At 36.5% G+C, this 20,473-nt stretch overlaps 1 pseudogene; it reads left to right on the top strand.

Annotated features, from left to right (window-relative positions):
• The window catches only part of LOC102599537 (hypersensitive-induced response protein 1-like), a 51,078-nt pseudogene extending 33,681 nt beyond the window's left edge, over positions 1–17,397 (top strand).
• The last annotated feature ends 3,076 nt before the right edge of the window (positions 17,398–20,473 follow it).

The following is a 20,473-nucleotide window of genomic DNA, read 5'->3' as shown; positions in this document are numbered from 1 at the left end:
AAGTTGAAAGTCTCAAAAACACTCTGAGCATTTTATGTTCCTATAGTAGCATAGCTCTGGCCACTATCATGTGTTGGGCTCCCCAGGTACTACTTGGACCTAAGGTTCCTCTGTTGTAGGCTAACCATGTGGGGCTAGTTCTATTTCAACAATAGTTGTGACTACAACTTTGGCCTTATGCATACCTCCAAGAATGGTCAGAAGCTGAGTAATGGCATCGTGGTGATCAGGGGCCATAGTAGGTCTGGGTGGTGGCTAGGCTTGTCCTAGCCCCACTACCTAAGGGGGAACCAGAGCTATATGATGCTGCGATGCAGGCTCTAGAGTCCTTGACCTATCAGGGGTTGGTCTTGCAGCCTTAGAACGTTGTGGCGGTCATCCTCTACCCCTAGTTATGGCTCTACTTGCAGTCTTAGGTGGATCATTGTAATGATCATCTAGGTTATTTCATCTATCTTTTTATTATCTTTTTTAGCATTTAGAACTTTCCTGTAGCGACAGTAAGTAATTTATAACTTGTGAGGATCGACAGTCTAATCGTTGGGTCGCTCATTTAGTTTTTTTAGAGTTTCCATGATTTGGAACCTTTGACACTTGAACGGTTGACTTTGGTCAAAAGTTCCAGAAGAGAGCTTCAAATTGTATTTCCAGTAGTTCTATTAGCTCCAGAACATCGTGTTTGGTCTAAACTTCCCTTTCATGCATTCTCTTAGCTTCAAGTCTCATTCTGAGCCCTTTTGTGTAATTTGTCTTTAAATAGAGCTTAAGTGTAGGACCCATATTTATTTGAGACAATCGCGGTTGGAAGTTTTGATGATTTTGTTGTGTCTGGAATATCAAATGTGGTGGGGTAGCATATCTCAATTGCATGGAAGGATTTCTGAATGAATCTCGGGTACCACGTCATAGAATTCCTACTTGACCAAACCAGCTGATCTGCAACAGCTGGTGCAACTCAAAAAGGGCATTTATGTTCATGTGCCTAGGGTCACGTTTCCTAAGGATGGTCAACTAGACCTCCACATTCGCAGAACCCAGTGGCATATTCATGATGCCTTCGCAACCAAGACATGTGTGTTTGCAGGATGCCAACCGCATTTGTGAAGCCCTGAGCCTTTAGCCTCCGCATTCGAGAAGGGATGCCTCGTTCACAATTCCTAAACTCCTAGAGTGCAACATTTGCATGTCTCCTCCACGTTCAAGAATTCCATATCACTAGTCTTTTAATTAAGACAAGTGACGCATTTCAGCTCACTTCCAATTATTCTAAAGGCAATTTCTCAAACTAGGAAGCCCCATTTTTGGTGATTCAAGTTGTGTGGAATCTAGATTGTTCATGGCTATGCATTAGAATTTTTGAGGAAGTGCATTAAATGGATTTTTGAGGGAATTCTCGCCCCGTAGGGGCTGCAATGTCTTCTTTAATGGTGGAATTTAGGCATGTTGTCATTTGGGTTGTTCCAATCATCGAATTGTGTCCCATTTTTTAACACAAGTTTGGTTAATCGATTGGGACCTTTTGATAGAGTCAATTTATGGATTCTTAGTATGGATAACCATTCCCATTTTGACTCAATTTTGGGTCTATTACCATTTATTATAATTTTGATGTCTAAACATAATAACATTGTTATTAATAATTTGTTAGTGTGGTGCTGTTCAGAGGTTCTTCGGATGTGGATATCTCTTGTGTGGCTGATTCAGAGTGCACGTGATCGACTTTGAGGTAGGCTTCGATCTTCTTTCTTGATTGGGATTTTGAGATAATGTTTTATATGAATTGTATGTGATTTAGGACTTTATTGTCTAGTATTAGCCTTCCTTATGTTATTCTACTTTTTTTATTCCTGTAGGACTATTGAGATTATTGCGGGTGGCGAGATCCTTAGTTTAGGTTTAAAGCCTTTCTTTTAGTATGCTTTAGAGTGGCTATCCTTGTTAGGATTGATACTTATGGTCTTAGGCTAGTATTGACCCTTAGATGCCTTATAATTGTTCTTTATTACCCTTGTTGCACTGAGTTGCTCCCTGTAGGGCTTGTACTGGGTGTTTATCTCATGTTAGTGCTTGAGACGCTGGTGGCTCATTGTAGATATCGGTGGATTTTTTTGTGCTCAATTTTAAACCGAAATGGTTTTTTGAGGAATGTCATCATTCCTTGAGTTTCTTTTCTCTCTCTTGTTGATTCAGAAACTCTTGTTGATTAGCTGTAGGATTGTTATAAATTATTGAACTTATAATTAAATTGTTGGGTCTGAGGCTATAATTGAAGGCCAGTCAGATTCCAAGTTAGTTCTCTCTGCCTTTGTAGTTTGGTAGTGTTGGTATTGTGTTCCTTTTTGTTAGTGCCTTGTTTGAATGTTGGTGATGACATGCATTGCATTGGTTGTTCATTCTCACGTGTTTTGTGGTACAATCATAGTTCATGCATTATTGCATCATTACCACTCATGCATAAAGGCTATTTTCACTTGGTTACTATTCTTAATTGATTTTAACGAGAGTTATACAACTTGGACTGATTTGGTAAACTATTTTTTGAGATTTATAAAGCATTGAGGATATGCTCCTTTTCTACTTGAAACTTGAGAGGCGTCTCGAGTGTGTTGTGCTTTTACTTGACTAGTCGGCGCATCGACACCCTTTCTTATGCGGTTTTTACTACTTATTCCCTCGGTACCATAACAGAGATAACTTGTTGTAAGACCTAAATTCAATCCTAGACAATGTAATTGGACTTCTCGCATCTGCCATGGGTCCCTCTGGCCGTGAGTACCATTGTACCAGATGAGAGAGTTGTATGGGTCCTACCTCGCTTATCAGGAGAGGGGTAGATGCATAGAGTAGGTTAGTGATGGCTCTACAACATGTCCAGCATTCATATATATTGCCTATCACTAGTATAATTGATTATTGGTTGTACCCTTCGATTTTATAGGGGAAAGTTAGGTTATGGTTGCTGTTTATACCTTCTGGGCTTATGGGGGTCCAGTTAGGTTAATGTTTGAATATGCTCTGTATTCATGCAATATTGTTCTAGTAGTTGATAGGTTGTGGTCTAGATTTTTGGATATTAGCCTTCCTTTCTCAGGGTAGTTGATTATTGTATCATAGCTTGCTTGTGAGTAGGTTGTTGGCTTGGATTTCCATGTACGCTCTTGACTTTGTTCCTTATCCTTTGTATCTTATTTTTGCTCCTTATTGATTATCTTCATATCATATCTCATGTTTAGTTACATGTGTTGTACTTTCATTATTACTCGTGTTTTATAATTACTTTATCTTTGGAGCTCAGTCGACCAATGTCTATTGAGTACCATTTGTTGGTACTCCTACTACGCTTCTGCAACCTATAGATCATAGTATGAGTTCTCGCCATTGATTTGGAGCTCATGCGGAGAAGCTTTTGGAGTTTCGAGACTAGGGTGTGCTCTTGGTGTTTAAAGTTACCACTTTCTATCTATTTTGTCTGGGACTAGTCTTTGTTTTGCTTTCAGAGATTGTTTATACTTATATTATATTTGTAAAAGCCTTGTACTCTTATTTGATTAGATGCTTTACTATTGAGTGATTCCAGGTCTTAAGAATGGTTCCTTGTATTATATTTAGTGAACTTATCGTTCTTCTCTTTTTTGTCAGCTTCTTGCTTCTATTTGTCATCTTCTGCTTGTTAGCCCGTTGCATTTGGTTTCGAGATAGGTGTTAGGCTTACCTAGTAGAGGGGTGTGGTAAGTGTCATCATGAATATCCAACCTAAAATGCAAATAGAGAAAGGTAAGTCTAGGATGCCATATGCTCACCATCGCGTCTGAACTGAAGACACTACTGCATCAAATCTCAGTTTTGGTAACTGGTGCTCGGACTTGCATCACAAAACAGATACAACATGTAGTATGAGTACCAAAACAAAAGGTACTCAATAGGCATCATAAGTTGACTTAGCAAGAAAACAAAAGGCAATAAGAACTGCTTGAATTTAAACACAACAAGGGTCAAAGAACAGAAAGCTAACATGAATGCACAAGAGTGTACCAAGAACACAAAAGAAATAAGTATAACTAACTAAACCTAACCAGGCCCCCATAAACATAGAAGGTACACTCTTACGCAAGTTTAAGTAAAAACCCGAACTGGCTCCCATAATCCCAACAGATGCACAAAAGAGGTAAGAACTAAACCAAGAACTTGAAGATAGTACCAAAACTACCACATCCTCCCACAGACTACCATTGTGGTACATGCATCCAAGAATCCAATGAAGTCACCCATTTACATCATTAATCTTATAAAAGGGAACATAAGACTAAATATCCCTAGTCAAAACTATAATAAGGTATAAAATAGGATTTTCTAGTCGTAGTTCTAATTTGACCAAAGCGAAATACGAATCACGATCTCCAATCTATAACTCTAATCAGATCAAACTGAAATACCAGTGGAGACTAAACCCAACTGAAAATAGGGCAAATGGGAGCCTAAAATCAAGAGTAATAATAGGTTTTATGGGCTTGAGCCGTAGAAAAAGAACTCCAACGACTCCAAATGCCATTACTAACACAACACTAGTCCAAGCATATCATAGGACCGGCCACCTCAAAATCATCACATACCCACTCCATATCCTACACCACAAGTCGATACCACATAACTAATACGCCAAAAATACCCACGTACATGCCCAGTCTATCGCAAAGATAATATCAAAGAAGATAAGGGCAAGCTGAGATGAGTTGTCACCTAACTATGGACCGTGCTATCAGACTCAAGTTTGCTACATCAGTCTATAAGGAGATAAATTGTCTAACACGTTGTCAGAGGAAAAATCTAAGGCCTACTGACTCTAATACACCCATGTCTATGGCAATCTCTATTCTAAGCCTAGACTAACACATGCTTCCAAAAAACTCAATAACAACAATCAAAGCACACCACAAGGTAAAAATGATCACAAGTAACATAGACAACATGTTGTTAGTCCTGAAAAGCTCAATAAACAACCAAAGACATGAATTCTCTGTAATTTACCATGAATAACAATGTACTCACCCAAATTCACATAAACTAACATGTTTTTACGTATTCAAGTTCAATCTAAGGAACATGAAGTTGTAACCTACCTTAAACTGACCATGCATGCTCCAAATCACTATGCCAGAACTTTTCCCTTCCAAACAACCTATGAATGCTACCACACTATCTAAAGCAGAATCACAACATTAATACGATCGTTTAGATACCAAAACACAAAATAGAGATGAGCCCAAATTGGAGTCAAAATGGGAAATGTGGAATCCACGCTGATAATTCTAAAGTTGACTATGTCAAAAGATCTTAATTACCTCTTCGAACTTCTGTCCAAAAATGGGACACAATTTGGGGCTTGTAACAGCCCAAACAAGCAACATGCACTCTTTCATAAATTGAAGATAGAGAAAAAGGGGCTAGGCAGCCTCTTCAAACCAAAATTTACCTCAAACGGAGATTCCCCAATGATCCACGATCCCGCTAGTACGTAGCTCCTCACTTTTTGAACAATCCTGAATGTGAATCACTGAATTCCGAGCTAATATAGTGGAGAAATCGCCAAAAGTCTATCTATAAAGGTTGTTGATTATGCCTGGTCTTTATTTAAAAGAACAAACAAAATAACTCATCACGATAATGGCCAAGAGGGCCCTCGATCATAGAGGTCCAAGAATTTGGCCTTCGAAGATGCAGAGAATGCCAAAGGAATATGATGAGTCGTCTAGGGCCTTCGATCGCGATGAGTGGAGACCGTGAATGCAAAGGTTAAAGGCCAACCTATCATCCACATGGCGAGGCCAGGCGATCACAGATTCATAAAAACTAGGCTTGCATGAATATGGCTCATGGCCCCGTGAGCGCAAAGGGTTAAATGGGCTTCACCAGCTAATGCACATCAATTGGTTTTGGCCATTCTCAAATTCTCTAATGAATTGCTCAGGATTTGTTCGGAACCTCGTGCTCGCAAACGAGATATGCTTCCCCAAAAAATTTGATATTCCAGAATCAATAGAGTAGTTGAAACTTCCAACCAAGACCATGTTAATAAAATATGGGTCCCACACCCAAGCTTTGTTTTTAGCCAAAATCCATAATGGTCCCCGGAATTAGCCCAAAAGCCTTGAGATCCACATGAAGGGTAATTCTATACCAAACTATACGTTCTAGACCTAACGAAAACATCAAAATTGTATTTTGGGGCCTTCTTCTTGAAATTTTGACAAAAGTCAACCGTTCAAGTTTCAAAAGCTGTAAAACACAAAAACATATATAAAATTCAAATGAATGATCGGGTGATCCAGATCGGAATGTTCTAATCAATGAAAAGAAGGTATTTTCACATAAATGACCTAGAGGTTGATTACACAATTGCATTATTGGTTTATAAATCGATGTTTTCTAGGGCCTGACTAATTCAGAATCGTATAAGAAAGTTTCATTTCAAAGGTAAAGCACTCCTGATCAAAGGCTAACTTTTCTTTTAACCAAAGTTGTTCTTGTGCAATGTTTGAATTATCGAAAACTGTGGTTTATAGTATTCCATCCCTTTGTATTTTTTTAATCTAAATCTGACTGAGCACTTTTTATTGAATAAAACTAAATAAAAACTAACTCGAGCCCAAAAGTGGCCCAAGTCAAGCCCTACAAAACAAAAAGGAAATTGAAAAAAAAGGAAGGAAATAAGCAACAATGGAAAAAATTGGACCAAAATCTAAGAGAAAAGGAAAGATGCAGCGGCATTCTTCTCCATCCGATCGGTCCTTTCTTTTCCTCCACCGACCTCACATCGACTATCATTCCTGATTTACAAGTGCAAAAAATGCCATGAATTCAGTATCTTTGGAGACTTCTTCAGCTAACAAATTGTGCTACTACAGCCATTTTCAAGGTAAGGTCCCAAATCCCAACCAGCTTAGCGTAAAAATTGCTAGATTGAAGTTTAACCTACTGTCGCTTTGATTTCTATAGATTGAGAACCCAAGAAACTGATACCACTACGTGAACCCTCAGATTTATTAGGTTTACACCTCTTTATTCATTTAAATCTTTCAAAGCTCTAGAATAAGATGGTGAACTGAGATCGTAGCACTAATGAAGAGAAAACCCTCCATATGAACATAATGTCCTTTAGCTTGTCCCCTCTCTGTCTAATGAGATCCCGGACACTACTAAGCTTAAAAATACCTTTAGGATTAGGCATCAACCAAGATTTATCTGTCTCTTCTGACAATTGAATACTTTCCAATACCTTATAGACCTTTTAACTCACGTGATTAGTGCACACTTCCACAATCAAATTGAAGTTCCACCATCTGCCTTCTCTAAACCACAACACATCTCCATAGTTTTTTGTAATGGCCCAGCCCACTAGTGATTTTGTCCGCTTTGGGCCTAGGGCCTAGGCATACACGGCTTTAAAACACGTCACTAGTTGGTATGGCCTTCTTATGTAAATACCCAACATCCCTCTTGTGTTTTGCCAATGTGAGACTTTTAATCTTAAGTTGAGGCATCGCATACACCCCCTCTATGGACTCACCATCCTCGCTGAGATTTGCCCCACTAAATGGGAATTGCATACACTCAGCACTGAGGTTTGCCCAGTCTTATAGGGATTTGCCTAAACTTAGTTGAATTTGGCCCACATCGACAAGGCTGAATGAAGAATGGCTCTGATACCAACTTTGGCACGACCCAACTAAGGACAGTGGTCGACTCGAAGGGGGAGAATCCCAAAACAAGCCTTACCAAAATTCTACACAAAATCAAGCAGAGTTTCCTTTATTTTTAGGCCTATCCTGAATTTTTCTTGTCTCAGAAATCCACAACACACTAATAACATCTAAAAGCCAAGAAATAATTTCCATCAATGATCAAGTTGTAACGCAATAATACCATTTTTATCTCCAAATATGAGAAAGAAGTTCAAAACTAGTCACTTGACTACAATGCAAAGGAATAATTATGACTCAATTAAAAAGAATGACAAATGGAGCGACTCTAAAATTAAAAAACATAACAAATCAATAGATCTCTTGCCACGCGAAGCAATGCGGGACTCGCCAGATAATACCAAATCACACTCTCTAGTTAATTAAATCCTCTTCAATACCACCTGAGTTCTTTGTAAAAAAATTAGCGAGGAGTGAGACGCTAGCTTAGTGAGTATTAACACTTAACCACAACAATTTGAGACGAGGGACAAGCCAGAAAACATACTAGTATGATAATCAAATTGATAATATTAATTTCTTTTTCAGAAACGGTAACAATATTCAATCTTATTTTCCTCATATAAGCAAAATAAATATAAACACCTAGTAGTAAACTCATAATAACACTTTCATATCAAATCTTATATCTGGGAGGTTTCCAAGGATGAAGCATGTAATCAGTGTGGCCTTCTCTTTAAGAAGTAACCAATAACGGTGAACTCCTCATAAAGGAGTTAAGTATTCATATCGGTGGATCCCTACTCAAGGGATATCAGTAACGGTATGCTAGTTCTACCTTCCCACTAGCAAGGGCTTTATCGGTAATCAGTAACTACAAGGTGCACCAGGTCTAACAAACCCGTCGTTAGCTACGGGATTTATCAAGGTTTACTTCCATTCATACTTTTCTTATAATCAGTACAATCATTTCAAAATCGAACAAAGCATTTAAGTCTTATAAAATCATATTATTTCAAAGTTTAACAATTACATGTCAAAATACCATTTCTCAAATAAGTGTAAAACCCTTTCAATAAGAGTAATCATATCTTATAAAAATGAGATCATCTCAGATAATTTTTTCAATATCATATCGAGTAAAAGACTTGTCCCACATGCAAGTTCAAAAGATTCGGTAACACATTTACTTTATAAACCATGTAAAAATCATGAAATTTGTGAAATACAAATTGTGGTAAGATTACTACTCACAGTACTCATGTTGAAATACAAATCTTGTCACATCAAGTAATCTGTACGACTTTAATTTGATTAACCTATATTCACATCATATAAATCTCGTGTTAAATCTCCTTGTTAGAGCTATTTCATGAACTAATTTATAATACCCAATCCCGAAGGTTACAGTTCAACTATCACTTGTCAACTCATATTTATTCATTGGTCTGTCATTTGTTCGATTTCTAGCAACAAAGAGTCATAGTTTTAAATATTTCTGTTTGAAACATTCACTAACTTATTCACTATAAAAGTGCATGTTCATTTCAGCCCACCATACTTAAACACCAACTCAATTTAACAAAACCCATAAGGCCATGAAATTTGACAAGTTTGACGATGTGCTTAAGCATGGATGTCATTTCTTGCCATGGTGTATAGGGAGTCAGGTTTCTAGTTACCTAACTTTAAGGCTACAGTAGCTTAATGTACGCTGTGAGACCAAGTCGAAGGTGCGTAAATTAGTATGATTTGGTGTAAATACTAGGTGGCCGTGGTTGAAATTTTACTATCAAAGGTGTTAGCTTGTTTTTGAATGCTAATTATTTTCCAACTAGATCTATGACTTTTTCATTAGTTCATTATCATAAAATGGGGAAGAATTTCTCTACTTTGTCAACCATGGGTGGATTTGACAACTTTATCTGAACCACTAATTCTAATGTAAAATAAAAATTCATAAAAATTACGACAAATAGTAGATATGAATTCATTAATTACTTCATAATATAATGGGTTCAGTTCGAAAAACCTTAAACGTTGAACTCATAATAGCATAGGCTTAGAAAACACTTTCCCCTTAATTGTTAGGGATAAGTAGTTCATGTTACAACATGATGGATATGTTGTGGCTTTTCTAAGTGTTCAATTTTGTGACCTCTTTTGTTTTATTTTCTTTTAAATAATGAGAATCAAGAAAAGACTGCTAAACTAAGAGGTTGGAGGTTCCAGTCACCAAGTGAGCTATGTTTGAAAAGGCCATTGTTGTCTCTTGGGTAAGTTCCAGGTGGTTGTGGGTATTAGATTAACAATAAGAAAAAAGGTAAAAGATTATTGCAACTATTAGTGCAAAGATGATGTTATGTTATAAATTGGTCTTGTCTTGATTACTTCCTTTTTCTGGCTTTTGATATTGTAACTTTTTTTACCCCATCCCTTCCGCAGGGGGTAATGGTTCTACTTTTCTCTTGTTGACCTAAACCCTGCAACCTAGTGGTTGAAGATGGAGGTGTTCTACTACTATAAAAAGTCTTGTGCTTGTCTTGTCAACTCTATCTCCTTCATCATGTTTACTGTGCGAAGAAGTATTCATGAGCACAAGCAACTAATTCACTAAACTTGGATTTTAGTAGATTATGTCCAGATAATTGATATAGCCATAGAATTGAAAATAGTTCTTACTAGACTGCTAGTTCATATTTTGTTGCACATATTTGTTAGTCCTTGTTACCCTTCGTAAACATCTCTTGTTTCAATCAATAGAAAGGACATCATGTGAACCACAATAAGTAATCATGATAATTTAATAGGGGCTATCTCACTATGCTCAATCACAGTAATCTACGGCATAACCTTTTCATTTGTCATGATTTAACTAGTAAAATATTTCATTTGTGGTGCAGGATAATGTATTTGTAACTGTTGTTTGGCTGATAAAGCTACTGATGCTTTTTACAAGCTAAGTAATACTTGATCCTAGATCCAAGCCTATGTGTTTGATGGTATGAATAAACGAGTATCTTAGATTATTTATCTCATGACAAAATAAAAATGATTATATCTAACCTTTATGTGTACTGTAATTGCATGAGCACAATGTTTGACGTTATCTTTTTTGACCTTATTATTTCCTCCTAGATGATTATGGCCTCTCTCATGATTGTACAGTTATCAAAGCGAGTGTTCCAAAGCTAAATCAAGATGATGTCTTTGAGAAAAATAATCAAATTGCTAAACCAGTGGACGGTGTGTGGGGATTCCAACCCCATTTCCCATTGTTAAAAGTCTCACTTTGCAGCAAATTGGTGCAAATCTTTACAACCATAAGATTAAAAAAAATATTGAACCAAGTCTCACTAAGGAACCTAACAAAGTTTGAAATAATGATTCTTTCATGCTGTCAATACTGACATCATAGGTACAATTTTGTTCTATAAATAGAGAACTCTTGCTAATTTGTAAGAACACAACAAGATAGAGAGAAAAGTCATTTAGAGAGAAAACTGAGGTATACCATACACTATACAAGAATATAGTTTGTGAAGAAAAATACAGTGTGAGCAATATTTTAGTAAGGTGGTAAATCAAAAGAGTTATTCCTTTTGAGTGTGTAGCAATCATTTTTTAGTATTGTACTCATGACTTCACAGTAAAAATGTTTCTAGCTATAGTGATATCAGTTGCTCCTCTTGGCCTGTGGTTTTTTCCCTTATTGAAAGAGTTTCAACATAAAAAAATTTGGTGTCATTGTTTTCCCATTTTATTTCCGTTATTTTGACCATATATATTTTGGTGTTAGTTCGCATTTTCCGAACAAACTAGTATTAGAATGTTGGTTTGCAATAGCTATATTTTTTTAATGGAAAATGATGGAAGCCAAAACAAGTAGAATGATTACTTTGAATAAAGTTAATTATGCTATTTTGTAAGGTAAAATGGAATATCTGCTATATGTTAAGATTTTTTATCAACCAGCCTTTACCACTATAAATCTAGAAAATAAAATAGATGAAAAGTGGAATCTATTGCACAGAAAGGTTTATGGATTCATTAAGAAATGTATTGACGATAATGTATTGAACCATATTTTTGGGGAGGCACAAGCTCGAAAACTATGGGAGAATCTTAAAGTTTGTACGCTCGAAAGACCAGGAACAATAAATTGTTCTTAATAAAGTAGATGCTAAGTTTAAAATATCTTGATGGTTCTTTGATGCCAGATTACCTAAACAATTTTCTAGGGATTATGAACAAATTATTTTCTATGGGCATCAAATTTGATGAAAAAATTCAAGGTTTTCTTCTGCTTGGTTCCCTACCACACTCTTGGGAAACACTTAGAACTTCTTTAATCAAATTCTACTACAGATGGTGTGATCTTTATGGATTTTGCCAAGACTAGTGTATTGAACGAAGAAATGAAAAGAAAATCTCAAGGTTTCTCTTTGTCGGATGTCCTGATAAATAGCTTTAGGGGGAGAAAAAATGTGTGGTTCTCAGAATAGAGAACATAACAAGAGAAAATATAGAGGCAGACTTAAGGATATATAATGTTATCATTGTGGCATGAAAGGGCACACAATGAAGTTTTTTCAGAAGTTGAAGAGGGAGAGCAAAAACAAAGAGCAAACTACAGAAGATTGCAATTAAAATTGCCTAGTCACTGCCACTATCGAAGATCTTGTTACCATCCTTGAGCGAATGTGATAGATATTGCTTATCATGAGTCAAGTTGGGTTGTGGACACTAGTACCATATCTCACATGACATAGACGAAGGATTTTTTCTCTTTCTATACTCCTAGTGATTTTTTAACCTTGAGTACGGGTAATGAGAGTATATCTAGGGTGGTTTGTATTGGAATTAATTTTGTGGAAACTAGTGTAGGAACTAAACTAGTTTTGAAAAATGTGAAGCATGCTCCTAATGTTCGGCTGCACCTGATTTATGTTGGAGTTTTGGATGATGAAGGATCTGTTAATATTAACGGTGATGGAAAATAGAAACTCATTAAGGGTTCCTTGGTTGTGGCTCATGGTAACAAATGTTGTGGTCTATACTAGACTATGGCTTCTACTTGTGTTGGTATGGTGAATGTTGTTGAGAGTGATATCACTTCAACGTTATAGCACAAGCGGCGTAGCCACATCAGCAAGAAAGGAATTAATGTTCTGGCCAAGAAGAAATTATTGTCAGATTTCCAAAGTGCTAGATAAGAAAAGTGTGAGCATTGTTTGGTTGGTAAACCCAACAGAGTTTCCTTTAAGTCTAACCTTCCTTCAAGAAAGACAAAGTTGCTTGAGTTGGTGCGCTCTCATTTATGCGGTGTAACGAATAAAAGGACATTGGGTGGTGCACTCTACTTTGTCTCCTTTATTTATGCCTACTCAAGAAAAATTTGGGTCTATGTCTAGAAGATTAAAGACTAAGTGTTAGGTGTCTTCAAGCAGTTTCATGCTTCAATTGAAAGAGGAACTAGCAAGAAACTGAAATGTATGCATAGTGATAATAGTGGTGAATATTGTAGATCATTTGACGAATACTGTAAGCATCAAGGTATTAGACACCAGAAGACTCCTTTGAAAACTTCTCAGCTTAATGGTTTGGCGGAGAGGATGAACATGACCTTGATTCAAAGAGTTAGATATTTGGTTTCTAAAGCAAAGTTGCAAAACTCCTTCTGGGGTGAGGCTTTATTGACCGATGCATGTGTTATTAATCTATTTCATGCTATTGCTTTACAAAGTATGTTAAAAACAGAGTTTTGTATTGAAAGGATGTTTCCTATGACCATTTGAGAGTATTTGGTTTCAAGGCTTTTGTACATGTGTCGAAAAATGACTAGTCAAAGTTAGATGCCAAGACAAGGCAATGCATCCTCATTGGATATGGCCTTGACAAATTTGGTTACATGTTATATGATCCAATTGAGAAGAAACTTTTGAGAAGCCGTGATATTCTTTTCATGGAGAGTGAAACAATTGAAAATATTAACAAAGTAGAGAAGCTAGAATCTTCAAATTTTGATGCCATAGGTCATCTTGATGAAGTTTCTAACACAAGTGTACATGATGGTGTTGGGCTTGATAATCATGGTGACGCCCAAAATCATGTATCAAATCAACACGCTGATGTTGATAATAACAATGATGTTGTTATTGATGATTCTCCTACTCATGAAGTTGTGGATGAATAAAATATCCCGCTTAGGAGGTCCATAAGACTATAGGTTCCTTCTCTCTATATTCATCTAACGAGTATGTGCTACTCACTAATGGGGGAGAACCCTGAATGTTATGAATAGGTCATGGAAGATGAGCAAAAGGATCAATGGATTGAAGCCATGCAAGATGAGATGAAGTCTCTGCATAAGAACCACATTTATGAGTTGGTGAAATTGCCAAAGTGCATGATAGCTTTGAAGAACAAGTGGATGTTTAAAGTTAAAGTTGAAGAACACAACTTGAAGCCCAGGTAAAAACCTAGATTGGTTGAAAAGGGATTTTGTCAACGAAAGTTTATTGACTTTGACGAATATTTTCTCCTATTGTGAAAATATCTTCCATTCGTAAAGTTCTAGGTTTGGCTCCTAGTTTTAATTTAGAGATTCAGCAAACAGATGTGATGACAGTTTTCCTTCGTGGACCTAGAAGAAGATATTTATATGGAACAACCTGAAGGCTTCAAAGTAGATGGTATAGGAAATTTTGTGTGAAAACTCAGAAAGATTCTCTATGGCCTAAAGCAAGTCCTAGACAGTGCTACAAGAAGATTGAATCTGTTATGGGGGAGCAAGGCTATAAGAAGACTTATTTAGATAATTGTGTATTTGTAATAAAAAATTATAATGATTAATTTATCATCCTCTTGCTGTATGTGGATGATATATTGATTGTGGGCACAAATACTTCCAAAAATGACGAATTGAAGAAAGAGTTGTGTAAGTCTTTTTCTATGAAAGACTTTGGTCATGCCAATAAAATTTTATGCATGAGAATTAATCGTCATAGATATGAAAGGAAGATTCACTTGTTACAGAAGAAGTACATTGAACGTGTACTAGAGAACTTTAATATGAAGAATGATAAGGCTTTTAGCACACCTCTTGCTGGTTATATGAAGTTGAGCAAGAAGATGTGTCCTATAGCTAGGGAGGAAAAGGATAGCATGGACAAAGTTCCAGATTCCTCTGTTGTAGAAACTTTAATGTATGCAATGGTATGTACTAGACCTGATATTGCTCAAGCAGTTGGTGTTGTCGGCAAGTTTCTCGACAATCTTGGAAAAGAGCTTTGGGAAGGTGTAAAGTGGATACTCAGGTATCTTAGAGGAAGCTGAGTCAATGCTTTTTTTTTGGACCATCATATCCAATCTTGAAGGGGTATATAGATGTTGATGAGGCTGGCGACCTTGATAACTAAAAATCTATTACTAGATATTTGTCTACTTTTTCAGGACAAAAGTTATATCATGGCAGTCGAAGTTGCCAAAGCGTGTTGCATTGTCTAAAACAGAAGTTGAATATATTGCGGCTACTGAAGGTGGAAAGGAGATGATAGGCTCAAGCGATTTCTTCAAGAACTTGGATTGCAATAAATGAAGTATGTTCTCTATTGTGAAAGTTAGAGTGCAATAGACTTGAGCAAGAATTCCATGTACCATGCAAGGACAAAACACATCGTTTCCATATGTCATTGGATTCGTGAGGAAGTGGAGAGTGAGTCATTTCACATCAAAAAGATCCACACAAGTGAAAATCCTGTAGATATTCTAACCAAGACGATACTGAAAGACAAGTTCGACTTATGGAAAGAACTTGTGGGTATGAGCTCTCTCTAAAGAAAATGAAGATATCTCTTTCTAGTGAATGGAACTGGATGGGGAGATTTGTGGGGTTCTTGTCCCAATTCCCATTTTTAAAAGCCTCACTTTGTTGCAAATTGGTGGAAATCTCTACAACCAGAAGATCAGCATTTTTACAAACCAAATCTCACCAAGAAACCTACCAAAGTTTGAAATAATGGTTATTTCATTTTCACTGATGACATCATAGGTACAATTTTTTTCAATAAATAGAGCACTCTTGGTGATTTGTAAAAACACACCAAAATAGAGAGAAAAATTCATTTAGATACCAAAGTGAGGTATACCATAGACTATACAATAAATTAGCATGTGAAGAAAAGTAGAGTATGAGCGATATCTTAGTAAGGTGGTAAATCAAAAGAGTGTTATTCCTTTTGAGTGTATAGTAGTCACTTTGAGTACTATACTCATGACTACACAGTGTAAAAATGTCTTGCTATAGTGATATCATTTCTTCCTCATAGCCCATGGTTTTTTCCTTTATTGAAAAGGGTTTCCACGTAAAAATTCTTGGCTTCATTGGTTTCCCTTTTTATTTCCATTATTTTTACTGTATATAATTTTGTGTTAGTCCGTGTTTTCCCAATAGGATGAACTTGAAATGGTAATCTATTCCCATCAAGAAAAAGGACAAGCTGATGATTATAATGTACATTTTCCTTTTTATGATATATAGGCAATGTTTGCTTACGCGTATGAGATTGTTCAGACACTCATAGTTGATATAGAGCCAGAAGAACACGTTAAGCAAGCTATGAATGAAATCAATGCAGGAATCATGTTTAACCTTTCTCTTTAGCTAGTCCAATGCAGATAACACATACTTTTCCCTATCTAATAGCAGTAATTCATGTCTCTGGTACGATTTATAAATGGTTAACTGATAAATTTAGGTGTGATCAAGTTTGTGAACCAACAAAGATAGTTGTTTCAGAATTATGGATGGATGGGGATGTATAAAATATGACGATAAAGAAATGACTTGGGAATGACTAAAATACATATATATGGTGGTCCGTATACACATGACACAACAAAAAAGAATATGGATAATATAGTAGAGGAATGATTTGGTCACTTAAATGTGCAAATTGTACCATGGTAGTATTTTTTCCTTTGGGAGAATCAAATACTTAGCTTATGTATATCTCAAGTTTACTCATATTCTCATGTGAAACATGAGAGCATTAGCTACTTAGTATTTCATTATACGTATGACACTACCTCATAGATTTCAGTAGCCCGTAAAGTGCATCATGACTCCATTTCCAAAAAAGGCCTTCTTTTGTGGTTCTCAAGAAAAGATTTCCTTGAAAGGAGAATAAATTCGATTATTGCTACGTTCTGTTGACTAATTGAACCATATTAAGCAATTCGTTTCAATTTGTCTAGAATCTTTCTGCTTGTGAGTAATTTTTAAAGCTTAAGCCTAATTGTTGGTTTACATCGAACTCTTGTCAGTTGCAAGCTTTAGAGTAGCCGCCAATGAGAAAGCTGAAGCTGAAAAAATTGTCCAGATTAAAAAAGATGAAGGTAATGTTGAGGCCAAGTACCTAGCAGGACTAGGGGTTGCTAGACAACGTCAGACCATTGTAGATAGTTTAAGGGAAAATGTTCTTGGCTTATCGGTTAACGTCCCAAAACTACTGCTAAGGACGTCTTGGAAATTGTCCTCATCACTCAGTATTTTGACACCATGAATGAAATTGGTGCCAACTCCAAATCCTCAACAGTCTTTATCCCACATGGACCTTGTGTTATTAGTGACATTGCAGGGCAGATTCGACAAGGATTACTACAGGGTTCAGCTATCGAGCAACAAAATCTTTTATAAATGTGTTTCAGAGTGTCTCATGTGGTTCTGTTTTGTAAGTAATATTTCTTGATTTGATAATGATGGCCATAATTTTTCTCTACATACCATGTGTGTTGCTAATGTAATTACATGCAGTTCAAGTCAAATATTTGTGGTCTTATAGTCAGGTTCAATGTATTGTTTCATTAACATATTACTACATGCTAGAGAAAACTGTGAAAGCATATATGAAGAGAAAATAAAGCGTCCTGCATGAAATTAATTTCCATCGCATAAGAAGGCTAGAAGCTAATAAACGCATTCATTCTAATATACATGCAAACTCCTAATACCGCTCTGTTCTCCGTATAAATGAATGATACTATTAAACACAACTGCAATGCCTAAAATGGCATCCAGAGAACAAAGATAGAACACATTTTTTCTTGATGCATTACCTCATCTTTTAAGTACGTTATAAAGATCAATGACTCAGTAGAATTGATATCAACATACAACATAGTATGAGCTTTATTTGACCGACCCTGCTATTGTTAGAATACATGCAATTTCTCAAACTAACCACACCATTGATGGGTTCTTACAGATGCATTAGAGAGAAGAAAAGGAAGAAATCTTATTTCAGAAAACAGAGAATTTGTTAATCTACTAATTACAATGTAACAGTGATTTATATACATTGTTTTATTCTTTAACCGACTAACTACTTGCCTAATTCCTTAAGTACCCTTAGCTAACTTTACATATATGATCAAATAATTCCTATCTCAGTACTCCCCCTCAATCTAGTGGGTGCAAACACATTAAACACACCAAACCTGCTCATTCAACATTCATGTTGTGATCTAGGTAGTCCCTTAGTATGTCTGCAAGTTGTTCTTTAGAGCTTACATGTTCTGTCCTCATCATTCCTGCCTATATTTTTTATCTGATAAAATGGCAGTCAATTTCTATGTGTTTTGTCCTCTCATGAAACACAAGATTAGCTGTTATTTGCAAGGTTGTTTTACTATCATTGTATACCACATCAAGCTGTTAAATTTCCCTTCCCAATTCCTTCAAAAAGTCAATTATCCATACAAACTATGAAACTGCATTTGCCATGCTCCTATACTCAGCTTCTGCTAAAGTCTTGGAAACCACATTCTGCTTCTAGTATTTGGGCATGCTGCCCAATCTACATCACAATATACACTCAGTTTGTTAGAGTTGTTGCCTCTTAATAATATGCCAAGTCCTAACTCTCTTTAAGTGTATCTCATCGGTCTTACTGCTGCCTCCCAGTGTGATTTTTTGGTTGCTGTGAAAATTGGTTTAATGTTCGCACTAAATAAGCAATGTATGGCCGAGTGATAAACGCTCAACTACACCTCATCCAATACTAGGTGTAGGAGATCGTAATCTAGTATAAAACTCAACAAATGAGTTGGGGTCGAACCCACAAGGAGCGGTACAAGTTTGAATTTAGTTACGAAGTTATAAACGTGGTCTAATCGGTTATAGGAATAAAAATTATTGAAAACATTTAGATAAATAGAAGGAGTGACACGAATGTCAGATGGGGGGATTGATTTATCAATTAACAACTATAGCAATTACGAAAATAGGGGAATCAATAGGTAAAGATGAATTCTCGGGGATCTGATCGATTATAGGCTAATTTTGATGTATGGGTAATTGGAGTTTACTAACAATTGATAAATCTTAGTGGGTAGTCTAGACTATTGATGCAATAGCTTTCTCTCGAACAACTATTACAGTTCAAGCTAGTTCTCTTGAACCTCGACAAGCTTAACACTATAAACAGTCCAATACCTCAATTTATCGACTCTCTCGAGCTAGATTGGTAGAATCGAGTTTAGGATTCACTCTCTCGAGCAAAACCCACAGCAACCCAACAACTACAATCATTAGTCGAAAGCCTCAACTCTAAACCTCTTTCTCAAGCAAGCCCAGAACACTAAGTTAGAACTGCATTTGCAACTACAATTCATAGATTTATACACAACTATCAATTAAACCCACTTCAATTAAGCATTTAAATCAGTAAACAACAATACCCATAAGCAAATTAAAACCAATAATCACATGATCACACCCCAAGAATTGGGATTTTAGCCACACATCATAAAAGGGAAGAAACAATTACCAATTATGTTAGCCATGAACTGGGTAATGGTTCTCAAACCTGTACAATGCTCAAATCAACTTAATTCAAAAATCCAATTGAAAATTCCTCAAAATCAAGTCTCAAAAGCCCTAAGTTCTACAATGGAAAGCTCAGGAAAAACTGGATTCAAGACTAGATTCCCAACTGCACACGGTCCTCGTCTTTTCAAATTTCAATTTATAGTTTCCCAAATTTTGACCTTCAGGACCATTCAGTGAAGTAAGTCGAGCATCGCCGACCAAGTCGGCAACGCGCCCATTGCTCCATTCCATCGCATGTTTGCCTTGGCTTTTTTTCCTTAGGGTCTTATAACTTTATGCAAGCTGGATCGAAGTCGCCGATCCGGTCGGCGGTGCACTGATTGTCCATTTTCATCGCCAAGTAGGTTCTTCCCTAGGGGTGGCATGTTGGAGCTTTTGGCGAGCTAAGGAGCCACTGGGCGGCTCGCCGAGTGGTCTTGGCGATCATCAGGATTGCCTTTTTTTAACTTCTTCAGCTTTTTCGCTCCTTTTTTCCCGGTGATGTCCTTGCTTTGCTCCTTAGCCTTCATTACTGCAAATCAACATTTTAACATCAGTTTAGAGCATAAATTAGGCATTCGGGACAATAAAACTATGAAAACAAAGCCCTAAATGAGTCGAAATCTCAGACTCATCAACACGCCCAACTTAAACTTTTGCTTGTTCTCAAGTAAAACTCAAGATCAATTAGTTCAACAAGGATGTTTACAAACAGTGCTACTCAAGACTCAACACAAATGCACACAAGAGGTTTAAATTTCGCATGCAATGCTCAATTGTGCACTCTAAGTTTCAAATTGTGACTAACCATCATCAAATAGACTCAAGTTCACAGTTCTTGCTTCAAATGCAAGTTCAAGGTCAACAAAAGCATTCAAATGCCCTCACATCAAGAATGATTCCA

This window comes from Solanum tuberosum, unplaced genomic scaffold (genome assembly GCF_000226075.1).
Source record: "Solanum tuberosum cultivar DM 1-3 516 R44 unplaced genomic scaffold, SolTub_3.0 scf00011, whole genome shotgun sequence".
In the NCBI taxonomy this organism is placed as follows: domain Eukaryota; kingdom Viridiplantae; phylum Streptophyta; class Magnoliopsida; order Solanales; family Solanaceae; genus Solanum; species Solanum tuberosum.
Note: the sequence above shows the minus strand (reverse complement) of the source record. Positions and strands in the feature narration are given on the sequence as shown.